The sequence below is a fragment of the Pleurodeles waltl genome, chromosome 5 (assembly GCF_031143425.1).
Source record: "Pleurodeles waltl isolate 20211129_DDA chromosome 5, aPleWal1.hap1.20221129, whole genome shotgun sequence".
Taxonomy (NCBI): domain Eukaryota; kingdom Metazoa; phylum Chordata; class Amphibia; order Caudata; family Salamandridae; genus Pleurodeles; species Pleurodeles waltl.
In genome coordinates, this window is record NC_090444.1 from 343,695,783 (window position 1) to 343,722,432 (window position 26,650).

General features: G+C 43.0%; 1 protein-coding gene across 1 annotated transcript in view; it reads left to right on the plus strand.

Moving 5' to 3' along the window:
• The window catches only part of BFSP1 (beaded filament structural protein 1), a 313,377-nt gene that overhangs the window by 31,064 nt on the left and 255,663 nt on the right, over positions 1-26,650 (plus strand). The gene's annotated exons all lie outside the window — the stretch shown is intronic.

Here is a 26,650-nt window from a genome sequence, read left to right on the forward strand (position 1 = left end):
TTCCAATCATCCTCCTCAATCAAAACAGGAAATGAATAATGCTCATATTCACCTATTTCTCCAGTTAGGGTTCTACTTTTTTGATATATTTCCTATTCAAAAGTTATTGGACACTATTGCAATTCACCATCCTCCAATAGGAGGTACGGATGCCTGTCTACTAATGACCTGAAAAGAGGATGCTTTATGTACCGTAGCTGCCAAGTAGCTGTAAGTTTTGTTTGACAGCTTCAGTCATTCTGCCATGTTACCGGACAGCATATTGTATTCCAGGACTTCTCGTTGTAAGTTCACCACACCTTTGGAAGTCTCATGAGACTTTTTGTGAGTTTATCAGCCTCTGTCTGAAGGACTGATTTTGCTGTTAAGCAAGCACCCACTGTACTGTATTTCAAACAACCGAAGAAAGTCATCCTTCTATTCTTCTCTGATGCAAGTGCTCCCAGAGATACGTTGATCTCTGCCTAAAAAATGCCTACATCTCTGCCAAGTATGACATCTACCAGCAAATATTCTGAGAATAGGTAATAAATATGTCACTTCACAAGTGGTTCTTTCCCATCAGAAGCAGACATACAGCATGGCTCTTTTCTTCCTTTTCAGCATAGGATTTAAGGGCCATATGTACAAACACTTTTTCCCATAGACACAGAATGGGTAAAAACCTTTGCTACATCTGGCCCTAACTTCCTTCTGTCCCTTTCATGTTTTGTAGTTTATAAATTACTGCTGCAACAATTTGGTATGATTTAGTCCCAGAAACAGTGATGGTTGTTCTGTTTTCTATTATGACCTGCCAACTTTTGATCACTACTTGAGGGATTCTATTTTTAAGTGAGCTGCCCCCACACATTGTCCACACTTACTGCAGAAATGTGAATCTGCACAAGGGCATTAATCCCACTGATGGTTCCACTTCCCACGACAATGGACAAACAGAATAATTACAGGTGACCAGGATTTGCTCCCCAGGTTTACTATCCCTTAAATATTTACTGTTGGCTATATTGACCTAACCCTTTCCAGCCAGCCTACAGTAGCATTACAAGTGTACTGCTACGCACCATGAAGATATATGTACAGCATAGGTAGGTGTAGAAAATCTAGATTTACTTAAGTGTCAATCATTTTTTGATATTTTGTTCTCATTATTGTGTCCCTTTGAAATTGTGGTTGCGATATTCAGGTGCCCAGGCTCCCCAACCACCCGGACTGGTCCTCCGACCAATCGATGCCCTTGCAGACCCAGCTGCAAGCTGTGTTGTTGCTCTCTGCCTTATTTACCTGTTGACCTAGGTAATGGGGGCCTAACACAGCGGGCACCCAACTGGTGTAAGAAAAGCATGCCAAAAGCAAGCCTGTCTGCCCATGGAATACATCCAGCACCAGAAACTCTGGTCCTGCTCCGCCCCACATCTATTCTGCCACCAAACTCCATGCACTGAACACAGGACATACCAGCAATCTCTGCTGCCACACTTTCCCCTGCTCTGCGGTAAGCTATTTTTCCACACCCACTGCAGCTTCTCAGCACTGACACCATCCCACAAACCAGCACCATGCATAGCACCCACCAGGCTTCTACAACATGATCCTCAGACCATGCCACCACAGCTCCCCACCACCATCTTGCATGCATCCTATTCAACATGTACTCGCTGTGCAAACATGCCATCGAGATATAGGATCCTTACATCCACCCATGACAACGCCGCAGCAATACCGGAAGGATACAAGATCATCCACAGTGACTACACCAGCAAACCCAGAGGAAGTATCACAATTATCCACAAAGACAACATTCAATGCACCATCACCATGGAAGCACACACCCTGACCATAATACACCTCAACTTCAGACTCCAAACCAATGACAAATCAACCATCATAGACACCCTCACCATCAGAGAGCCCCCGAGGACCTTGTGGCGGCTTCTGCCACTCTATCTCCAACTTCATTGCTCTCCCTGCCATTGACTCAAATGACTGCGTATTCCTTGGTGACCTCAATTTCCGCTCTGAGGACCACAGCAATGCTAACACCACCAACCTCCTTGAATGTGTAAACATAGGATTCACCCAACTCGTCCACATGCAAACACACATCGCAAGAAACACACATATAGACACGTCACCAAACTGACCTGGACCAACCACTTCATCATGCACTTCAACTTCACCAGTAAACCGACCAATGCCCACACCTGAGTGAGAGCCTCCCAACGCAGATGGAGAAATATAACCAAGACCCAAAGGGACCAACACTCTCAATTGCTCCAACCCTGAACACACCAATTTCCTTGATCAGGAGGCCAATAACTTCAATGCATGAATCACGAACTGCACCGAGAACGTTGCCACCATCAAAGGCAAGCACCACAAAGGCCCACAAAACAGGCCAGTTGGTAATCAAAGAACTCAAATGTGCAAACGCATCTGCAAACAATGTAAAAGATGTTGCACTACCAAAGACAACACTGACAGAACCACCTTCAAGACCTCCCTAAACCTTTACCATTGGCTTCTAAGGGAGAGGAAGAGTGATGCCTTATTTCCCGGAATTAACTCCAGATCAATCCACAGCAAATAATTTACCACCATTGTTAGGGAGATTTCCAAACCTGCAGCCACAAACAACAGCATCACTTTTCACAAGAGTTCCGCAACAACCTTTGCATATACTTCCACAACAAGATCTTCGCTACCTATAAGAACTTTGCACCCCAATCCGAGCCCACGGACTTCGTCAATCTACAAAGTCTCACTTCAACCAGCACAGAACCCTGACTAACCACCGGGAACACTCTCACCACCCAGGAAAACCCCACCCTCATGAACCTCATCCACCCAGGAGTACCAACCAACACCTGCCCCCACCATATCCTCAACCTTGGAAAAGACATAGGGGGTCATTCCGACCCTGGCGGTCCAGGACCGCCAGGGCCGGGGACCACGCAAGCACCATCAACAGGCTGGCGGTGCTTCCAGGGCCATTCTACGCCGCGGTCAGAAAAGGGGAACCAGCGGTTTCCCGCCGGTTTTCCTCTGGCCCAGGGAGTCCTCCATGGCGGAGCTGCTTGCAGCGCCGCCATGGGGATTCCGACCCCCTTCCCGCCAGCCTGTTTCTGGCGGTTTACACCGCCAGAAACAGGATGGCAGGAATGGGTGTCGTGGGGCCCCTGGGGGCCCCTGCACTGCCCATGCCCATGCCACTGGCATGGGCAGTGCATGGGCCCCCTAACAGGCCCCCATAAAGATTTTCACTGTCTGCTTTGCAGACAGTGAAAATCGCGACGGGAGCCACTGCACCCGTCGCACCCCTGCAACTCCGCCGGCTCCATTCGGAGCCGGCTTCCTCGTTGCAGGGTCTTTCCCGCTGGGCCGGCGGGCGCCCTTTTGGCGGTTGCCCGCCGGCCCAGAGGGAAAGCCAGAATGGCCTCTGCGGTCTTTTGACCGCGGAGCGGCCAAATGGTGGTTTCCGCTTGGCGGGCGGCGCCCGCCGCCCGCCAATATCGGAATGAGGGCCATAATCAGCCAAGAACTCACCTCTGTGCTCAACACCTCAATAACTACAGCCACATTCCCAAGAGACTGGATGCACACCAAGATCAAACCCCTAGACAAGAAACCATCAGTCAACCGCAGCAAACTTAAGAACTACCATTCCATCTTCCTGCTCCGCTTCCCAGCCAAAGCAATGGAAAAGGCCATCAAACAAACAATTCATCACTTGCCTCGAGAAACACCACCTTCCTTACTGCTCCCAATCTGGATTCAACAGCAACTACAGTGCCGAAGCTGCCCTCATCACAGATACAGATAATGTCCAAGTACTCCTCAACTGAGGAGAGACGGTTGTCCAGATCCTCCTCGACCTCTTAGCAGCATTCAACACAGTATCTCACCACACAATGATTACCAGGCTACACAACAAGCCAAGAAAATGGCCCCAGATGGATCATCTCATTCCTTCACAGAAGAACCAAGAGAGTCCAACTACCTCCATTCACCTTCAAATCCAAAGAAATCATCTGTGATGTCCCTCAGGACTCATCTCTCAGCCCTACCCACTTCAACATCTAGATGACACCGTTAGCCAACATTGTTAGATCGCATGGGCTCAACATCATCTCTTACACAGACAACGCTCAGCTTATCCTCTCCCTCTCCAGGGATCCCACCACCACCACCAAAGCCAGATTCCACAGGTACAGGATGAGCCTTGCCAACTGGATGAGAGAGAACTGCATGAAGCTCAACACCAACAAAACAGAAGTACTGATCTTCGGCAAAAACTCCTCCCAGTGGAAAGCTTCCTAGCGGCCCGCTGAACTTGGACCAGTACCCCCGTCTGATCACGCCAGGAACCTCAGCATCCTCTTCAACAGCAAGCTGACTATGAAATCACAGATTAATGCAGTCCCATCAGTCTGCATCTCCACTCTGCACATGCTACAAAAGATCTTTAAGAGGCTCCCCACTAACACCAGGTGCATTCTCATACAAGCCCTCATCACAAGCAGACTGGACTGCAGCAATGGTCTCTACTACAGGAGGACTACACACATCCTCCAGAGACTTCAGGCCATCAAGACTGCCACAGTCAGATTGATCCTCAACCTCCATTGGCAGACCCACATTTCCCCCACCCCAAGCAATTCCATTGGCTCCTTGTACAGAAGAGATGCCAGTTCAGCCACTGACTCATGCATACAAGGCCTAAAACAACTTAGGACCAGCCTACGTCAACTGCCACCTGAACTTTCACCAACTAGCCAGACAACTTCGGTCCACCTCCCTAGTGATCATACACACCCCACCCATCTCCAGAAGCACAAGTGAGGATACTCCTACTCCTACCTTGTAGCAAAAGCTTGGAACGAACTCCCCCTGCAGCTCAACACCTTCTTATCTTTACTAGAATTTTGAAAAGCTCTCAAGACCTATCTTTTTGACTGAGCTCACTGTACTGTTCATGCACTTGGATAACCTCTCAGGTGATTAACCATGCATTACAAATTGACTGATGGATTTAGGGGGCACATCAATAGTAACATGTGAATACCTTTTCTTCATTCATATGCACCAAAACTGTATTTTTGTCTTTGAGAGCTCGAGGCTATATTTTATTGATGAACATTACTTGTGCAGCACCTGTACTGCCAAATGATTTTGTATTGCGAAACGAACTCCAAGTGAACCCCTCAGATAGTGATTCACTGTGAGAACATCCCCGACTTGTGGGGGCAGATACCTACTGACCCAACTGCACCAAACAGGAGGAAATTCAGAATAGATCATTGCCTTCCTCAGTCATGTCATTTTCCCACACTGTAGAGATATCGCAGCAAAGAGAACATCTGATCAAACTGTTTGTTGTCCTTAGTCAGAGAGACCCCACGCTAAATACTGCTCATTTGAATTCAATATGTTTGCCAATAAAGCATGGCTATCTCAATTATTTTGCTCAGCTTAATATTCTGTATTTTGTGGGGAAGGTTGATAGATACTAATAGTTACCGACTGGTCAGCTTCCATCATAACGTTGTAACGGGATCAACATTGTCTCCTATGCAGACAACACCCAACTCATCCTCTCCCATCTAACGAACCCAACACAGCCAGGCACAACTTCCACGAAGGCATTGGAGCAGTCACCAACTGGATGAAAAACAGCTGCCTTCAACTCAACACGAACAAGACAGAAGTACTCATCATGGGCACCCAACCTGATGCATGGAACTACTCCTGATGGCCACCTACCCTCGGAAGCCCGCCCACCCCCACGAACCAAGCCCGAAACCTCGGGGTCATCTAGGACTTCAGACTCAACATGGACAGCCAAACCAGCGCAGTCACATCCACCTGCTTCCGCACCCACTGCCTCTTATGCAGGACCTTCAAATAGATACCCCTCGAACACAGAAAGTCCATCACCTCACCTCATCACCAGCAGGCTGGACTACGGCAACACACTCTGCACTGGATCAACAAGAAACTCATCCCTATCAGGAAAACAAGAACAGGGGGATGGTCCTTCTCCCACATTTCTGCCACAGGCTGGAATGCCCTCCAGCTCCACCTCAGACAGACTACCCCCCTCCTCAACTTTACAAAGGAGCTGAAGACATGACACTTATAGAACCACCTCAGTGATGGGCGTTACACGCCCCCCTTGCCCTCAGCATCTTGAGACCCTCACAGATGAGTAGCCGCGCTCAATAAACCCTGATTGATTGATTAAGTTAGTGGACACCAAGCTCATCTTCCTCCAATGGATGCTGTGATAGAACCCCTCTCTAGAAAGGTTTGAACTAAGGGTAAGGGACAGAGCCTGGCTCTGCCTGATCACAGCTGGCCTACTATTCAATTGCATGGATTGTCCAGGTGCTTAATCTTAGGGCCTGACCCTACTGACCAGAAAAGTCAGTTGCAAAATCACATAAGGTACAGGGAAAGGCTGCATCCGTAAGTGCAGCCTGAGCTACTTTAGATTTCCTTGTGTGCACAGGGGGTGCATGGAAGGTTTGCCTGTCCCATAACAAAATCCTTCTCATGCAGACCTCCCCCACTCCCTGCTACCATTTACAACCTGCTTAGTAGGTAGCAAATAGCAGCAGAATTGTCCCTAGAAATAGAAGCTTTGCAGGTGAAAAATGTCTTGGTAATTATTGGTCTGTATATTACTCCCCATTGTGTGAACAAAACTACACAATAGGCTGATTTAGGTGCATGGATACCATCAGCAAACTTAAATTTTGACCGTTGGTAAATTGCAACCCTGCACTTATATCCATCTAACTCATAATCAGAAGAAAGTATAGGGTGGCATAGATAAACATACGAGAAAAGAAAAGGTAGTTAATTGTTTTTATGAGTAGTAAACCATTAGTTTTATCTCACAAACCTTTAATTAACTCATCCAATTAGTTATAGAAAGAGAACAAAATGTTCTGTGTGTGCAATGTGTACATCAATTTTGTGATTTAAAAAATGAGAACTTTTCATAAGTGATAACATATAAATTGCATTTGATAGCAAACAAAACACAACCATGTTTATCGCCATAATTAATTTAATTATCTGAATATTGAACAATTACTGGTCAAATTCATTTCATCACTACGTAACGGCATCTATTTTTACAATAATCAGTCATTACCTTATTTTAAAAAAACACAATTATGCTGCCTCAATTATTATCCTCGTGTGTTTTAAAGTTAGTTATAAATGACTAAAGTTCAAATATATTTTTCTCAAAAAGGCACCATGCCTATACTATTACTACAACATTTCTGTCAAAAATGGAACACACTGTAATTTTATTTTTGATTCCTGTCCCTCTCTAAATATTGTTCAGTATCATTATAATGCATTCATAAGCATCCCCTCAAGTCCAAATCATTCTACCTCCTTTTTTTAATTAAACAGCATATTCATCAGAATATTTTGAGAAGTGATGTTTTGCTTGTGCTTCAATGAAGTCAGGCTCACATACATAATGGGCCTAATTACGACTTTGGTGGTCCTTTCACAGGACTACCGAAGCCGCTGCAGGCAAAATACCGACAGTACTGGAGGTCTTTTGCCTGCCATATTAGGAGTGTTCCGCTGAGACATAACAACTACTTTATTGCTGCTAGGGTGAACCAGGAGTTGGTGACTGACTATTGACTTTCATCAATTATTATCAATTGCTCTATTCAAAACAGAAAGGATCCCTGGAATCATCTGAATCCATGATTGTAGATCTCTCCCTACAAACTCCTTTCTCATCTGATCAAAAGGCTCTGCTCTCAGAGACATGAATACCAGACAGGTACCCGATCTAATATTACCAGAAATGTCAGAAATCTCTTAAGCCGCCCTTACCGTTTATGTATACTGAAGTGAAAAAGAAAGACAGCAACCAGGCAGCAATCAACTAGCCACAAGTGTGGTTCTACACAAATCAGGGCACGCCCACTGGAAGTTGTTTATCTTATCATCCAATCTCTCTTTTGAATAGCAAAATTAAGCTTCATGTCGAAGTGCTGGCTAAAAGGCTTCTTATTGAATTGTTGGCACTGGTCCATCCAGACCAGTATTACTTTATAACTCATCATAGTATGAGGCACTCCCTATGGAGAGTACACACTGCCCTGGCCTATCCACACAATCTAGTTGATCCCTGCATATTTATTCTTATCAAATTGTGGAAGGATTTATATCATATATTCCAGTACTCACCTTTGTTTTTCATAAAGGTACCAGGCATAGATATCTGCTATCATCCTTGCTATTTGCTCTAGCAATAAAGCCTTGACAACGTGGATTAGATGCAATGTTTAGATATGAGGGTTTCAGTGGGGAAAGGGCATGGAGGACTCTATTTCATTATAAGCCAATTAGGTGCTATTATTGTTCTCAAGCCCAGAAACCAGGGGACCATGGCTCCTCCATATGTTGAACACCTACAGGAGGGCTTCTGGCTTACAGTAAACTGGTTTGAGTCTCTCTTAGCCCCCCTCACTGAGGAAGGTAAGGCACTGGATTGGCAGACACAGATTCCTATATGTAGACTTATGGCCAAATTTACAAGGAGCTTTGTGCCGCCGCAGTTCATTTTTTTTTACACAGCGGCGGTGCAATCAGTACTCCACACTGCACACTTACAAAGTGATGCATTAGGCTCAATGCATCCGTTTGTAGAGGTGTGCATCACATTATACCTGCACCAGGTATAGTGTATGCAGGGTAGTCACCTCCATGTTAAAAGCCATGTAGAACTGATGCAGTGAAATTTGCAACTGTTCACTCTACGACTTGACTGTGTCAAAATCCTTACGCCTCCTCAAACTATACACAAGGACTGACGTGGGCTTTTAATATGGAACTGGCCTCTGTGTTCTGATGCATTGCTGGAGTTCCATCCGTATTACGGCCAACTCCAGCAATGCGTCACTTTAGCACCAAAAGATGTGTCAGAATTTCAGTGAATCTATGATCCATGGAGCTCTGTATTGTAAAAACAACACATCCATGGCGCTGTAAGAGCATTTTCAGCAGGAGCAAAAAAACTGATACATCAATCCCGATGCATCAGTCTTTGTAAAAGAGGCCCTTAGTTTTAAATATTTTGGTCATTCACACACCTTTGCGCTCACCCCTCATTTGAAGTCTCAACCTTATTCCCCTAGTATGCAACATGTATAAAGACGTTAATAGTGGTCCAAAATATAGCTCAATATTTTGAGCTCGACAGCATCCTTAAAACTGATAGTTCTGTGATGATTCCTTGACGAGATTTCCTTCCATGCCTATCATCCAGGATCAGCTTTAATATTCAGTGATGCTCATCAAAGCGAGGTTGTCTCCAGACTGGAGCAGCCACAACAAAGCCACAAAGAAGTGTGAGACGTCCGCACCTATCTGTCAACAGGAAGGGATGCAAAAAAGCTTTTTCCCTTTTCCAAAGACTGTCCACACTATCAAAGAAACTGTAGTCACACCCTTCAGCTCAACCATTAACAGAATGGCAGCCTCAAGAAGACTAATGAGTAGCCTTCTGTATCAGAAAGGACTTAGTCATACTTCGAAGGGAAATCCTCTCTCTGCTTTCCCTTCTTCAGTGCCCAGATTCCTTCCCTCCAATCTCAGGAATGTCAGCAATACACTTCCGCTGTCTGTTAAAGCAACCTCACTTCCATTGTGTACATGAACAGACAAGTGGCTTCCAAAATGGAATCCACAGGCCTGAGTTACTCTGGTTCACTCCGGCAATAATACAGTGTTTAACACACTTCTCACACACAACACCATGGATTGTCTTAATGGTTGCGACCAAGGCTTTGTGCATGCAATACTACTTCTGCCAGGGAGGCTGAAAGTTCCCCGATGAGCAGATTAAACAACAGTGGCACCAAAGCACATTCCTGCTTCAATCTGAGGGAGGTGTTAACTTTTTTAGATAAATGGTACCAGTCCCCTACCTTAATTTTTACCCAGGTGTGTGTATCAACTGGATGGCCCTTAAAATGTTTTGTGGAATTCCCCAATGTGATATTTTTTCCAAGAGCTGGCCTGAGGGGTCACAGTCAAAGGCCACTTTTAAGTCCTCAAAATCCATGAAAAGCGGCTTCCCAGTGTCACATGTTCTTTTCATTATGAAGCCCACAGTCATAAAGTTGGTGGTAGTTCCTTGCTTCTTAGTGAACTCTGTTTGGTTCATTGACAGCATATTTGCCTTCATCGCCCACTCCTGTATATCTTGCAGTAGTAGTGTAGACAAATATTTGAGGTCTATGTCGAGCACTGATATCAGCCCTCAATTGTTAGGGGCCATAACCACCCTGCCCTTGAAGATTTGGCGAATCACTGAACCTCTCCAGGTTTCCAGTATGCTGTCCATCAACAATATTTGCTAAAACATTGGGTAAAAACAAAAAAAAAGCCCAAGTTGTGGCTGCAGTTGATATCCATTCGGGTCAGGTGCGCAGCTGGGGCGCGAGTTCTTAATTATTTTTACCAGGTCCTCCATTGAGAAATCCAGGGGTTCCATTGAGTGGTGGAAGATGTCAGAAACACCATTGCTGTTGGTTTTCAAGGTCATCAGTTTGTGTAGACTTGTGCAATGCTCTTTCACATGAAAGGTCAAGCCTGGGTCAGGTTGGTCGTCGGTGCTTCCTTTGTAAGGTGTTCTTAGATATTTAATCCTTTCATCCTCTTATTGTTTGCAGCTTTAGGGCCCTTATCAAGCTCATTCAGTAGTTTCCAGAAATTTCTGTGATCATTTGGCTTGAAGGAGTAGAGTAGATTTGCCCTCAATGCTTCTGATCTCTACATTTATTACCAGCCATACCACCATTTTTGGTTCTTCTACTCCATTTGTAGGCATTTCAATAATGCTAAATACTGTGTTGAGCCCTGCAGTAGGAGGGGTACTGATCCTTTACTTAATAGGGTGAACCAATTGCTTGTGAATACTATCTGTACCTTTCTCTGGATTGTTTTATGGGTATCTTGCTGCTCAGGTCTACAAGAGGCACTCCCATGCTTTTATCGGGATTGCCTTGCTGAGTAGAATTTCCTCCAGGATTTCTTTGGCCTTGCATACCAAGCCTCCTATGTTGTCCAGGCTCCATTTGAGGCATTTTAAATTTTCCATGTGAGCTACAGCTTGCACTATCCGTGTCTGGTCTAATACGGACACATCAGCACATCGGCAGAAAATTTACGGGTGGTGGTTACTCTCAGATCTGAGCTCGATTTTGAAGTCAACAACTCTGCTGAACAGTCTAGTGTTCAGTATATTATAGTCAAGGTAGGAGATCATTGTAGGAGGCTGGCCTGGCTTATAGTGGGTACCTGTTGGTACTTACACCTTGTGCCAAGTCCAGTTATCCCTTATTAGTAGATTAGTAGTGTTCTAGCAGCTTAGGCTGATAGAGGTAGCTATAGCAGAGCAGCTTAGGCTGAACTAGGAGGCATGCAAAGCTCCTACTATCCTACTATACCACTTATATCATATAGGTATTATATCATAAGGAACACAATACTCAGAGTTACTAAAAATAAAGGTACTTTATTTTAGTGACAATGTGCCAAAAATATCTCAGATGATATACTCCCTTGGGAGGTAAGTAAAATACACAAAATATACACACAAACCAAAATCAGGTAAGTAAACAGTTAGAAAAACTGTGCAAACACTGTAGAATACAATAGGATGCAATAGACCTAGGGGCAACACAAACCATAAACTCTGAAAGTGGAATGCAAACCACGTATGGACCCCTAGGCTAGTGTAGTGTGTAGAGGGGTGCTGGGAGTGTAAGGGAACACTACGGGTGACCAAGATACCCTACCCCAAGACCCTGAAAAGTCAGAGTAAAGTGATACTACTTCCCCAGAAACACACTAAACTCGTGATAGAGGATTCTGCAAAGACCACAACAGACTGCAAAGCACTGAAGAGGGATTCCTGGACCTGAGAGGGGACCTAGTCTAAGAGTCGTGAAAGTGTCCAGGTGGGGCAGGAGCCCACTAAACCCCGGATGAAGGTGCAAAATGGCTACCTCCAGATGGAAGAAGCTGAAGATTCTGCAACAACGAAAGGTGTTAGGAACTTTTCCTTTGTGCAGAAGATGTCCCATGGAGTGCTGGAGGATGCAGCAGTGTTTCCTTGGAGAAAGACTGCAAACAAGCCTTGCTAGCTGCAAAGGTTGCAGTTGAAGAAAAAGGGTGCTGCCCAGGCCCGGGAAGGACCAGGAGGTCGCCACTTGGGAAAAGAGATGGAGGGGGCCCTCAGCAACACAGAGAGCCCATGCACAAGAAGGCAGCACCCACAGAAGTACTTGAACATGGGTGCAAGAAAATTGAGCATGGCGGTCATCTCAACACTACAAAAGAGGGTCCCACAAAGCCGGTGGTCAACTCAGCGAGTTGAGCAAAGCAGGACGGATTGCTGGGGATCTGGGCTAGGATGTGCATGAAGGATTCCTTGCAAAAGTGCACAGAAGCCCTAGCAGCTGCAGTTAACATTGTGCTGAGGATTACTGGCTGGAGAGGGAAGGCAAGGACTTACCTACTCCAAATTTGGATAGTTGGACCACTGGATAGTCTAGGTCACTTGGGTCCACCACTTGTGTTCCAGGGGCCATGCTCGTCAGGATGAGAGGGGTACCAGAGTACTAGTGACGCTGAAGTTTGGTGCCTGCTGGAGCAGGGACGAAGATTCCATCGACTCACAGGAGATTTCTTCTTGGCTTCCCTTTCAGGGTGAAGGCAGACAGCCCCCAGAGCATGTACCACCAGGAAACAGACGAGAAAGCCTGCAGTATTAGGCTCTACAATGTCGCTGGTAGTCTTCTTGCTACTTTGTTGCAATTTTGCAGACGTCCTGGAGCAGACAGCGGTCGATCCTTGGCAGGAGTCAAAGAGGAACTCTGGTGAATTCTTGCAAGTCGTTATCTGAGGAAAAGCCCACTGGAGAGACCCTAAATAGCCCTCAGAGTAGGACTGGCCACCTAGTGAGGTAAGCACCTATCAGGAGGGTTCTCTGACATCACCTGCTGGCACTGGCCACTCAGAGGCCTCCATTGTGCCCTCACACCTCTGGATTCAAGATGGCAGAGGTCTGGGACACACTGGAGGAGCTCTGGGCACCACCCCTGGAGTGGTGATGGACAGGGGAGTGGTCACTCCCCTTTCCTTTGTCCAGTTTTGCACCAGAGCAGGGACTGAGGTTACCTGAACTGGTGAAGACTGGCTTATGCAAGGAGGGCACTATGTGTGCCCTTCAAAGCATTTCCAGAGGCTGGGGGAGGCTACAGAACCCTGTCTGTGGGCTGGCAGCAACGGTAGCTGCAGAGAAAATCCCAGAGAGCTGGTTTGGCAGTTCCCGGGGTCCATGGTGGATCCCCGGGGATGTGGGGGATTGTTACCATTGTGAAGCTACATATAGGTGTTGACCTATATTAAGTGCACGCATGTAATGGTATCCCTGCACTATCAAAGTCCGGGGAAATTGCCCTGAACTATGTGGGGGCACCTTGGCTAGTGCCAGGGTGCCCTCACACTTAGTAACTTTTAATCTAACCTTCACTTAGTGAAGGCTAATCATTTAGGTGACTTATAAGTTACTTAATTGCAGTGTAAAATGGCTGTGAAATAACGTGTGCGTTATTTCACTCAGTATGCAGTGGCAGTCCTATGTAAGATTTGTCTGAGCTCCCTATGGGTGGCTAAAGAAATGCTGCAGCCCATATGGATCTCCTGGAACCCCAATACCCTGGGTACCTACGTACCCTATACTAGGGAATTATAAGCGTGTTCCAGTGTGCCAATTAGAATTGGTGAAAATGGTCACTAGCCTATAGTGCCAATTTTAAAGGCAGAGAGAGAATAAGCACTGAGGTTCTGGTTAGCAGAGCCTCAGTGACACAGTTAGTCACTACACGGATACACACATTCAGGCCACAGCTATGAGCATTGGGGTCCTGGCTAGTAGGATCCCAGTGAGACAGGCAAAAACAAACTTACACACATGTGAAAAATTGGGTGAACATGCCAGGCAAGATGGTACTTTCCTACAATCATCTTTCATGAGTGCCCTATCGAGGCAGGTAGAATGTCCCCTGGGAGGCATCCACTGAGTATGAACAGAGCAGCAGCTTCACAAGCCTTTTCCAAAGATTGTCATGGCGCCTATGTGGGGGTGACTTTGTACCTGCAGCACCTGTAACTCCTCGTCGGCAGCCTCAATTGCATCTTGGAAATGGTTCAGAATAAAATCTCAGTTAATTGCCAGGCTTGCCATTTGTTTATCCCCTTTCAACTCCAGAAGCAGCTTGGCCAATTTGTCTACTATTTTTCTTTTGGGTTGATATACATGTTGACCAGGACCAGGGGAGTTTTCAACTGCTTGTCCCATCCCTCCAGATGTAGAGCTAGTAACCAGGGTTCCTCCATATCCAGTGGTGTTACCTTAGCGGTTAGCTTTGAGTTCACATAAGTCACTTACCCACCTTTTTCCCTTTTGTGCTGCTAGTTTTACATGCCCATCTGTTAAATTAAATAAACCCAATCAATGGAATGCTGGTTTGTCCCCAACTCTCCTGCACTGCAATTATGTTGAACTTCTCAAGGTCTTTCATCACTGTTGCATCTCCTATTTTTTTTTAACACATATTTAATTATAATCTTCATTTATTTTTTAATGTTAGTTAAATATACAGTATTTTTCATTGTTGTTTAATTTAGTTTGGGCTTTATGTCTGTTAAATTATTCATATTAAATATTCATTTTTATGTTAGTAATGTAATTTTTGATACTTTGCCATTTTTTGACAGGAAATCGGTTGCGAAAATAGTAAGGTTTGAAGATTTTTTATTTCAATTTTTATTTAAATGTAGTTGATTAATTGAAAAATATTTACGCATTCTGATAATGCTGTACTTATTATGATGATTATTTGTATTATTTCAATTCCTAATTAATTTAATGGTAAGTGCTTCTATAATTTTGTGTGTGAAATTATTTGTAATTTCAAATTGTATTTGTTTTTTTATTTAAAGATACATATTTAGGTAAATTTTTAACCCATACAGTGTCCTGGATGATCTGGTCTCTCCCTCAGCCACAGTCGCTTTGAGTCAAGGATGAGATCAGCTCGTCCTGCCCTGGGCCCACAGGGGTACGCTAGCACTCCCCCAATGGGCCTCCCACTCCCCAGGGCAGGGATGGAAGGGGAATCGCTTCCCCTTCCACCACAACCCCCTCTCACCCCCACCCTGTGATGTCTGATGACCTCAGCGTGTGATCAGAGGCTGCCCCCACTGAGCTAGAAGCTTAGCTTCCAGCGTGGATTGGAAAAGAAATGCTTTCCGATCCAGGAGTGGGGGCAAGCAGAGGCATGAAAGAAAAGGAAAGGCCTTTCCTTCCATGTCTCTGTGAGCATTTCTGCAGCCCGATTGTGAAGCAACTGGGCTGCAAAAATGCCAACTAGGCACCAGGGATTTTTTTTTTTTTTGTTTATTTGTTTTATGTATAAGGGGAGAGGCCCATAGCTACATTTGAGGTTTGCTGAGGATTCTGGGTAAGAAAACACTGGGGGATCCATGCAAGTCACACCTCCCTGGACTCCCTCGGGGTCTAGTTTTCAGAAATGTCTGGGTTTGCTAGGTTTTTCTAGGTGCCGGATGATCTAGAGGTGAAAATCCACAGCTAGAAACTTTGTAAAAACAGATCAGTTTTCTTTTGGAAAATGTGATGTGTCCATGTTGGGTTTTGGGACATTTCCTGTCACTGGCACTAGGCCTACCCATACAAGTGAGGTACCATTTTTATCGGGAGACTTAGGGAAGTACTGGGTTGAAGGAACTTTGCAGCTCCTCTCAGATTCAAGAACTTTCTATCACCAAAATGTGAGGAAAAAGTGTTTTTTGGCCAATTTTTGAGGTTTGTAAAGGATTCTGGGTAACAGAACCTGGTGAGAGCCCCACATGTCATCCCATCTTGGATTCCCCTAGGTGTCTTGTTTTAAAAAAATGCACAGGTTTGGTAGGTTTCCTTAGGTGCTGGCTGAGCTAGAGGCCATAATCCACAGCTAGGCACTTTGAAAAGAAACGGTCAGTTTTCTTTGGTAAATATGATGTGGCCATGTTGGGTTTTGGGGCATTTCCTGTCACTGGTACGAGGCCTATCAACACAAGTGAGGTACCATTTTTATTGGGAGACTTGGGGGAACACTGGGTGGAAGGAAATTCATGGCTTCTCTAAGGATCCAAAACTTTCTATCACCAAAATGTAAGGAAAAAAAAGTTTTGCCAAATTCTGTGGTTTGCAGAGGATTCTGGGTAACAGAACCTGGTGAGAACCCCACAAGTTACCCCATCCTTGGTTCCCTAGATGTCTAGTTCCAAAAAATGCACAGGTTTTATAGGGTTTCCTAGGTGCTGGCTGAGCTAGAGACCAAAATCCACAGCTAGGCACTTTCTAAAAAAATACGTCAGTTGTCAATGTAAAAATGTGATGTGTTCATGTTGCGTTTTTGGGTGTTTCCTGTCGCGGGCAGTAGGCCTACTCAAGGAAATTTGAGACTCCTCTCAGATTCCACAACCTTCTTTCACTGAAATGTGAGGAAAAAGTGTTTTTTTGTCAAATGTTGAGGTTTGCAAAGGATTCTGGGTAACATCACCTGGTGAGAGCCCCACAGGTCACCGCATGCTGGAATCCCCTAGGTGTCAAGAGACCAAAATCCACAGCTAAGCACTTTCCAAAAAACACGTCAGGTTTTAATGTAAAAATTTGATGTGTCCATGTTGCGTTTCTTGTTGCTGGCACTAGGCTTACCCACACAAGTGAGGTAGCATTTTTATCGGGAGACTTGAAGGAACACAGAATAGCTGAACAAGTGTTATTGCCCCTTGTCTTTCTCTACATTTTTTCCTTCCAAATGTAAGACAGTGTGCAAAAAAGACGTCTATTTGAGAAATGCTGTGTAATTCACATGCTAGTATGGGGATTCCTGAATGCAGAGATCAGAAAATAACCACTGCTTCTCAACACCTTATCTTATGCCCATTTTGGAAATACAAAGGTTTCCTTGATACCTATTTTCCAGTCTTTATATTTCACCAAATGAATTTCTGTGTACCCGGTATACAATGAAAACCCATTGAAAGGTGCAGCTCGTTTATTGACTCTGAGTACCCAGGGTTCTTGATGACCCTACACGCCCTATATATCCCCGCAACCAGAAGAGCCCAGAAGACGTAACAGTATATTGCTTTAAAAAATGTGCCCTAGAGGGAAAACGTCATAGAAGAAAACATGGACAGAAATGGCTCTTTTTTCACCTAATTTCAATATGTTGTTATTTTACCTGTTACTTTCTGTTGGACAGTCATGAAGGATCTACACAAATGACCCCTTGCTGATTTCAGAATTTTGTCTACTTTTCAGAAATGTTTAGCTGTCTGGGCTCCAGCATTGGTTTTACACATATTTCTGCCACTAACTGGAAGGAGGCTGAAAGCACAAAAAATAGTAAAAATGGGGTATGTCCCAGTAAAATGCCAAAGTTGTGTTGAAAAATGTGGTTTTCTGATTCAAGTTTGCCTGTTCCTGAAAGCAGGGAAGATGGCGATTGTAGCACTGGAGAGTGCTGTACAGGAGAGTGCTGTAAAGGGGCATACAGTATAGTTTAGTGTTGTAGAGTGGAGTTTCATAGAGTACATTAGTGTGTGAAACAATGGAGTGGTGCAAAGTAGATTGTTATATAGCAGCGTAGAGTGAGGTAAAGTCTTGTACAGTGGAGTAGAGTTGTGTGGAGTGGTGTAATGTATGGAGTAAAGCACAATAGGAAGTATGGGTGCGTCAAAGAGCAGTGTGGCATGGAGTGGAGTGTACTGGCATAGCGCAGATAGTAAACTGTTATAATTTGGAGTGGTGTCTCAAATAGAGGAGCACAGTGCTGTGTCTTATAGAAAAGAGTCATATAGTTGAATAGAGTGTTGCTCATTGGATTGTTCGGCAGTGGAGTGAAGTAGAATATCATAGAGTGCCAATCAGTGTGATAGACCTTTATAGAGTGAAGTTATATAGAGTAGAGGAGAGTATCATACAATGGAACAGTGTGAAGTGGAGTGGCATTCACTGTAGTGGAATAGAGTGATTATGGTAAAGTGGAGTAGCATACAGTGAAATACTGTACAGTGGAGTCTAGAGGAGTGAAGTGACTTAGAGTGTAATAGCGTACAGTGGAATAGCATAGAGTGGAGTAGGGAACAGTGGAATGATGTAGAGTGGGGTGGCATTCATTGAAGTGGCATAGCGTAGAGTCAAGGAAACTGTTATAAACTGGAGTGGCATCTCATTCATTAGCGTGGAGTGCTGTATTGCACAGTGCTGTATTCTGTTATATAGGGGAGCAGAGTATTGTACAAAACAGTGTATGATCATAGAGTTGAGTGCACATTTAGACAGTCAAGTGTACAGGGATAGAGAGGAGTTTAGTAGAGTTTCATAAAGTGTAGTAGAGTTTTGAAGAGTGGGGTTATATGAGTGGAGGAGAATGCACTGGGGCGGCGTAGATGGAGTACCATATAGTTGGCTGGTATAAAGTGAAATAGCATAGAGTTGATTAGTGTAGACTGGAGTGGCGTACAGTGTAGCGATATAGAGTGTCATAGTGTATACTATAATACCATACAGTGCTTGGCTGAAAGTGTTATAGCACATAATATAGTAGCGTAGAGTGGAGTGGGTGCAGTGAAGTGGTGTAGCCTTAAGTGGTGTTTTGTAGGGTGGGGTAGAGTGAAATAGCAGACAATGGAGTGATGTACAGTCAAGTGGTGTTCAATGGAATAGCGTAGAATGGAGTAGGGTAGATTGGAGAGGCATACACTGGAGTGGCATAGAGTGGAGTAACATACAGTGGAGTGGCATACAGCGGAATAGCTGACAGTGAGTGTTCTAGAGTGGAGTGGTATACAGTAGAGTAGAGTGGAGTGGCATAGAATGGCGTAGAGTGGAATAGCATATAGTGGAGTAGGGTCCAGTGGCGGTATGTACATTGTAAGAGTGTAGAGTTTAGTGGTGTACAGTGGCATTGCCTTCAGTGTAATAGCATAGAATGGAGTGGTGTAGAGTGGACTCTCGTACAGCAGAGACGACTAGAGTGGAGTGACATAGAGTGGAATATCATATAATAGAGCGGCTGCAGTGGCTTGGCATTTGGATGTATATGAAATTTAGCAGCAGTGCAGATTGTGGTGTGCAGAGAAATACAAAATCGCAACTTGCGCTGCCTTGCATTTCTCTCGCTTTACCATTCAACACAGGACCACCGAAGATGGCCTTGCATTGCTTTGTAAATCTGATTTAATTATTGGTTGCCCATGTAACACCATGCGTGATGCAAGGGTACAGCAATCCAATAATACAGCTAGGCCTTAGTTAAATGTCAGGCCATGGTATACCTTGATAATTTTGCAGTATACAGAAGTACATGACAATGGCAACCCAGTATATAATTGAGTAATGGCTGTTGTTAGGGAACGACAAGGCAACCATATTTTTTACTACACTTTGGCTGTGTTCAGTGTTAGGGCCTTAGATAGAGGTTAATAGTAGGCCCCTACGTATTGCTAATTAATTAAAGTGGTAATAGGAAGGAAAAAGTATTTATTTTTTAAATAGATTTTTAAATAGATTTTTAAATAGATTTACAGCAATGTACTGTGGTAGTTTCATAGCATTTTGTGAAATTCTGTGAAATTACTGGGGTGACGGATATCACCAAGGTTAAATGTTTTAACCCTTAAAAAATACTTACCCTACTTAACTGGAGTGCCCAAAATGCATCATCTTTGCACCACAATGTATAATCTTGCCAAGTTCCTTGTAAATCCATTCACCCATTGTTGTGGTATGTTAATTACAATAGTCTATGGACTATACGTTGGTGGAAAAACCCGTTTTGGACCACCTTTCTACCTTTGCACACCCTTAACGATTCACCACAAAAATTAACATCATCTCAAAATGAAGAAACTGCTATAGATCTGGAAAGTTTTGCAGAAATTTATTAGGGAGCTAATATCTGAGGACTATAACTACAGAGAGGCAATAAGATTTAATGTGATTTCTTTCTTTTTATGTATTGTACTTGTTATGTGTTTGCTTACTGGTTTAAATGCTCATGTGACCATAAATGTTTCTATTAGTTGTTCATGTAGCAATTCTGAAACTTTACATATGCAGTCTAGGTTAGTTTTTTAAAATATATATATTCACTTAAAAAAACAAAGTTTACAGGGTCGTTATAATTAGGTTCACATTTCAAACATACAAAACTATAGAATCTCAGCAGTTATAGTTAGAGTTATTTCAAGTTACTATAACTCGTGACCTAAGACAACTATAACTTGCCACTGCCAGGCACAGTTTTCTCATTAATAATTCTACTGCAAACATTGCAGTGATATTATCAATGATGTCATAAAAGATGTGATGTGAAATATGGGGTAGTTAGCAGTTTATGGTGAGGGCACAAGTTATTGTTACCTTAAGGCACAGGTTATAGTTACTTGCACTAACACTAACTATAACTGCTGAGTTTCTAGGGTCTGTGCAGCCAACCCTTATTTTTTTTTTTAATGTAGCCCCGGGGAGGTGGTGGTCTCCGGGCAATAAGAAAGCCCTTGAAGGGGGCCCCATGTGTCCCATATGCCCCCTCCATTTTTTAAAATTAACAATGCATGCCCTGGGACCCGGCCCACCCAAGGGTTACACTAAAAACAAGCATTTGTTTTTTTCAAATTTACGGCAAAATTTATGGAGTCTACTCAAATTTCACTGTACATTTTTAAAAAATGCTGTTTTGCATCTTAGCGGGATCCCAGTACCAACCCTGCCCACTTTTCTCTGTTATCTTTATTTTTGGGACTCGGCTGAAGCCGAGCCCCAAATTGGGTGCCAACTCTTCCTTGTGAAAGTGTTGGCATCCAATCAGATATGAGCATGGACTGTTGGGTCAGTACAGGATCAGCATTCCTAGAGATCTATATATCTTCTTCTTTAATATCTTTAAAACGACTGGATTTACAACAAATCACAAAAAGCACACTTTCTGGACCAACTGCTAGCTTTCTATCAAATTTGGTGTAATTCCGTCCAGCGGTTCAGGCTGTAGTTGTGTTCACAGAAAATACATGTTTTTTACCCCCGTTATTTTCGGCATTCCAGTTGCTGAATTGCCCCAAAACTTATCATGCACAATAAGCCACAGTAGGACACTTTTATTTGGAATATATATATATATATATATATATAAATGTATATATATATATATATATATATATACACTTACATATATATATGTTTATATATATATGTGTTTATGCATATATAATAAAAACGAATTATTTTATGTGATATTAATTTCATATATTTCTTCATTTTAAATGTATTACTTTGAAGTCTCTATATATATTACCGGTTTTAGACGATATTTACTTCTGCAATACTTTTGACACAATATTTATGTCAGTTATTTTTTTTACCATGATATTGTAACAGTGAACCATTTTAATGTATCATTTAATTCTGTATAGAAAGGAGTCATTAGATTGTAATTGTACACCAGGGCTAATGTGTAAATAGTAATAGATCTCAGTTGGGGTAAATGAGTTTAATTGAGGATATAAATTGATAAATCGAATTGTGAGCAGATTCCTTTGCTATAGACCGCGGGTACAGTTGAAGAATCAGTCTTACCTGTGGGACACCTGTCTGTAAAAGGAATAAATAATGATTTACCCTAACCATGTTTATGGAGAATTAAGTCCACTACCACTTTGCCAGCACGCCAACACCATTGGCTGAATCAGTCAGACTCTAAAGAGCTTCAAGACCATCACATAACCACATATATATATGGCCCTGACATCACAGAAAACATTTTGAAGTGCTAGCAAGAAGGCTACATCAGCTCCTTCTGACAAACCCCAACTCAATAGATTTGCCGATTTACTATTAGAGTTGATACTTCGCACTTTCCAAGGTAGGCAGATGGCACTTTTTGGCTCATAGTTAGGAAGGACAAATGGGAGACGGAGACAAAACAAGTAAGATAAATAAAAGTCTGTACTGAATTTTGATGTGGTTCAGTACTCGTTATTTATAATACAAACCAATGACTCTAAAGCATAAAGGCATACAAACCCACACAACTTACTGTCATCCTCGCACAGTCTTTTCACTATAACATTAAAAGCAATAGAAGAACTAAGCTCAAATATCGCCAGCTTCTCTTGCTGTCCATCTCGCCCTCTAATCTCCAGTAGAATTTCAGGAAATAATCACAATTCCAAACCATAATAAGCTCGCGGGCTAGCACAAACCACTTCCAATAGATAAAGTTGATCATCCTTTCCTCATGTTCATTGCGGTATCAGAAAAATGAAATTAACTGAGAAATGTTGCTGTCACCTGCAAAGCTGTTTCCTCTAGACTTGCACCGCAACAGCATACATACGACGTACAAGTCCCAATTCCAGCCCGACCACTTTATCCATAAACTGCCATTTATGGCCAGTTAATTTTCTCTCTAACTTAAAGGCAATCATCGGTCAGTCATTTCAGTAGAAGTAGGAAAAACAAAGAAAAGGGAACCAATTTAACAGCTATCACCCTTCCTGCTCATGATTGTCATTCCAAATCTGTTTTGACCACATTCTGCATGGAGTCTTTCTTTTTTTGTAACTAAACCTGCTTTGGCATTTAGCGCAACAGATTCGTTTTTACCATAATACATACAACACATCAGGAATATTAAAATTAACAAATACACCACGACAGCAAAAAAACTGAAAGTTGGTAAAAGCCACTGCAAAGAAGCGATTGGATCAAATCGACGAAGAAAAAAGACAAAAGTACTGTTTTTTCTGCAAACTTTCAAATCCCTTTAGTACTATATGACTTCTTGTTGATTTCCTACTCCACATTCAAGGATTATACAGTTACTTTCTTACCCTCCGCTACATTACTAATTCACCCCAGGCTCTTCAATCCATCCAAGGTCATAATTTCAGGTCCAGCGTTGTCTCTCAGTGAGGCTAGGGTTTTATTCTTGTGAACTTATAAGAGATCATTGTTTGTGGGCCTAGGCACGCTGGTGATCGATAGGCATTCTTTGTCTTCTTTTAGTGCAAATAATGTATCATTTTTAGGGTGAAGCACAAAGCTCTGTCCCTGGTGTAATCTCTCTGTGGGCTTTTAACCATGCCCATGTCACGCCCATCAGTTTGGTTGGTTCATGGTGCTTGCCTTTCAAAATTAGCTTGATTTAATTAGTGAAAGGCATACATATGTCATGCCTTTTCCAATGTTTAGCCCGCTTCAAGCGCACCGGCCAACTACTGAAAACATACAAGGCTCCATGTTTTCCGTATGATTTCTGGACTACTTTTTCTCTTTAATGGTCTCTTTAATTCGTAGGCAGCGCGATCTCGCTGGGCAGTAATCGAGCGCTTTGCATGACACCTACCCTGTTACATGGATATTTGCACTTTTTCTGGTTACCTGGATAACTGCACTTTTGCTGGTTACATGGATAATTGCACTTTTGACAATACGTTTCATGCAAGTGAACTTCTGTTTCCTTTTGTGTGTCTGCTTTGCGCACAGGGCGGCCGGCGGCTCGCTTAAGTGAAAATGTTTTACTTTTCATTTTCAGTTTATGTGGCAAGAAAAGTCTGGTTAATTAGGTGAAACTGTTTTACTTTTCATTTTCAGTTTATCTGGCAAGAAAAGTCCAGTTAGGAGTTTACAACACTAATAGCTTTAACTTGAGCAAACATGAGACCCATTGCATTGCAAATGCTTGTTTATAGTGCATATGTGTGTCTTTTAAGAATCAGAAAATTACAATTTGCTCGGCTTCAGCTAGGTTTTGCAAGGAAAGGGTCCATATATAGGAAAATGTTTTAACATGGCCTCTGTGAGAATAATTTATTGACACCCACGGGCAAGTCCACAGCAGATCCTATAACTGCCTGCCTTCTACGACTTCTATGCCTGCCCGCCATAAACCTCATTCACCACTGCAGATCTAAAGACTAAACACAGCATTTAAAAACTAATAAACATTGCTACCTATCACAATTCAGTTTTATTTTATTTTTATTTCTGGTAGGGTCCTGTTCTCAACCATGTTAATTTTGACATTTCCTAAAAAGCTTGCTTATCATCCGAACATAAATCTCTGAATGAGTGAAAAAAGGCTTAGTTATCAGAATCCCTATCATAAAATATAATCACCCAGGTCTATCCACCAAAGCACATTGGTGCTTCCCCTATGTTAGTCCCTCATAAACATATGCTCATAAGCGTATTGTGAAAATGTGTATGAACACTATTGTTGTTTGCCTTTTCAAAGTTATATTATTCGAAATATAATGAGGCTTGCTTATTTCTGGTCTACCGCACTCCAGTTTCCCGATGATTTTATGCCATGATGAGCACCAGGTGGTAAGTTGAAGTTTTTTTACTGGCCCTATATGTAGGGTTTGCCCCAACACCATGTGACTCCTTCAAAAACTGCAACTCTCTCTCTCTGTTTTATTAGTAAAATATATTGTTTGTGATGTTTGCTGCCTCGAAACCTTCAGTATCCTGAGCTCAGATCATATTTTCTTTAATGAATAACGTGTTAAAAATATGTTACTCATTGTATAGCAGAGCATACAGGCATAGAGGTATTGAGGTACCATTGCGATACATATTCAATTTGGGCTAACACACCAATAGTGCTGAGTATATGGTATAGAAGTTACATACTTGAAAGTGCTGTGATTCTGAGTACTGTCACACAGTCATCCCCTAAGTACGTGTTGATAAAACAATACATATAACTGGGTATAGAACCTATGGTAAAGTGTGTCTTCAGTATTTATTGAGAGAATAGTACCCATGTGAGGTATATCATGTGCGTGTATCACCTTAATTGTCAACAAAAAAGAGAGAGCTGAGTGAGGGGGAGTGGGCGGTATATCCGAGATCTGAGTATGAGTGTGTGTTTAGGGTCTAGAACCTGTCTGGGGTTAAGCTATGGACCTGTTAGTACCAGATTGTATGTACTTATATAAGAAACGCCACCCCACACTCAAGATTTGGGGGGAGGACTGTAGTTTAGACTGGGAGCTATATGCTCCTCTAAAATATGAGACGAATGCCCACCATGTGTGATGAGATAGATGGTTCCATTCAAAGAGGGTGACTATCACTGCATTCGTCAAAAAAAGGTCTAGCAGTGCCATGTCATTAGCATTAAAGTTCAATGAGGATGCGGAAGCCCAGAGCCTTTTTGCTACCACGGGGATGTTCAAGGATATGGGTATGTTAAATATAGCTGACAGATGGTTCTGGGTCGGGGTCCAATATGAGTCTAGAGGTTGGCAGTTAAAAAAAGATGTGTTGATGTAAGCCTGGCTGTAGGTATGAACCCTGGAAGGGGGTGCAGGAAGTTTATTGTAAAGAATTTGAATTGTAGGAGAGAGGGAGCAACTTGGTTACGTAGGGAGCATGTGCTGATTTTTTGACAGTTTGCGTCAGTGACGCAGTCAGACAAGTTGGTGTTGAAATATGTGGCCCATTTTAAGTGTAGTTTCGATTTTGGTGGTGGGTGAGGGTCAGATGAGGTTTTTTAGATTCTTGAGGCTATATGGCCGGAACTGTGCCATATGGCCAGTTGAACAGTTTGAATCAAGTGTTTGGTGTGATTGAACTTGGCAGTTTTAATTTGATCTTTAAGAAGCTGTAGAAGTCTAAATTAGGGAGGTTATATGTTTTTGGTAATTCTGAAAAGGGTTTTGGTTCATTGTTGTTATTGTATAGGTCCCGGATTAGCCTGATGACTTTAGAGACCCACAAGTGGGCAAAATAAGCAGTGACTTCTGCTTTGATTTTAGAGTTGTGCCACAATGATGCCATTCTGGAGTTATAAAAATATTCAAACATATGTTTGTGTAGAAGTTTTAATGCATTTGCAGTGTCTGTAAGTATATGATGGATTGAGGGGATTTAAACCTCAACATTGTAATCAATGAGGTTATGCTAAAGGGAGTGCACAGGTCACGTTCTATGTCTATCCATTGCAGGGTATTAGGGGTGTCTGGGATTAGCCAGAATGCTCCCTCTGCTCCCAAGTATGCACATTGGTAGAGATTCCAGTTCAATAGGTTGCAGCCTCCCTCAGGAAAGCTCCTTTTAAGAGTCCTAGCTCTTCTACCATTCCAAAGAAATTTTTAAGTTATTTTATCTATTCCTGAAAAAAGGAGGGGTAAAGTTTCAGGGGTAACATGGATGACACAAAATTTACTATTGGTCTGTTCATCATTGTGAGGGTTTGAAGCCTTCCCTACAAGGAGATGTGTTTAGGTGACCAAGAGGTGAGCAGGTCCTTTGGTAATGGTCTGGGATTTGTTGTTTTTTAGTGTTTCAGCTAGTTAATTGCAAAACCAAATCGCCAGGTACTTAAGCCGTTTGGGCTGCCACTTGAGTCCTGAGTTGCTTAAATGTGAGGGAAAGCATAATGGGTTCAGAGGAAATACCTGGGTTTTGCCCTTATTTAGGGTACACCCAGAGACCCCTTAGATCTCTTGA